The following is a 777-nucleotide window of genomic DNA, read 5'->3' on the forward strand; positions in this document are numbered from 1 at the left end:
TGAATACAGTTTTATCTTTTAGATTTAGTCAGAATTTTTTTGCGCTTTATCAATATGTGCTTTATCAATTGAATTGTTTTTATTGGTTTAATATTAATTTGAGAAACATTTGCGCAATTATCGCAGGGCCCTCAAATTTAGTAGTACCATATTTTTATTCTACTGGGCCTGCGCTTTCAGAAAAGATATGGTTTGGGGGGTCTTTTACAAACGCTAGCAACGCAGCAGTTGAAAATTAAATCAATGGGAAAATTTGCAAAAATGGCTTGGCCAGCTGATTTGCAAAATGTTCCGGAGGGCTTGGCAGCGAAAGGGTTAAATACATACAGTCAGGACCGGCCTTAGGCCATTAGACGCCCTGTGCGAGAAAGCTTTACAGCGCCTCTCAGTGACCACACCCCCAGTAACAACACCCATTTCCCCCAATATCCGCACCATTTAAAGACTCCAATTTTGCTAAGCCGCAAAGAAACATTAAAAAGTATGATAAAAATAAAACTTTTTTTCAAAGGTATTAAACTTGTAGGCACAATAAAAGTATTCTTATCAAAAAAGGGAAAACAGTAGGTCCCCCTGCACTCCTTTCAGCGCTTCCAGTCAAGTGAAAATAGTGGTGCTTGCAGTGACAATCACGGATGGCGCCGTGTACAACAGTCAATGAACAATAGAAATCACCAGCACTCAGCACATGAAATTCAAAAAAAGTCCATTTATTTGTTCACTAAACGTCACACATATAGCATAATCCAACGTTTCGGGACCACGCAGGGTCCCTTC

Source organism: Nanorana parkeri, unplaced genomic scaffold (assembly GCF_000935625.1).
Source record: "Nanorana parkeri isolate BGI_ZX_2015 unplaced genomic scaffold, ASM93562v1 scaffold1066, whole genome shotgun sequence".
Classification (NCBI taxonomy): domain Eukaryota; kingdom Metazoa; phylum Chordata; class Amphibia; order Anura; family Dicroglossidae; genus Nanorana; species Nanorana parkeri.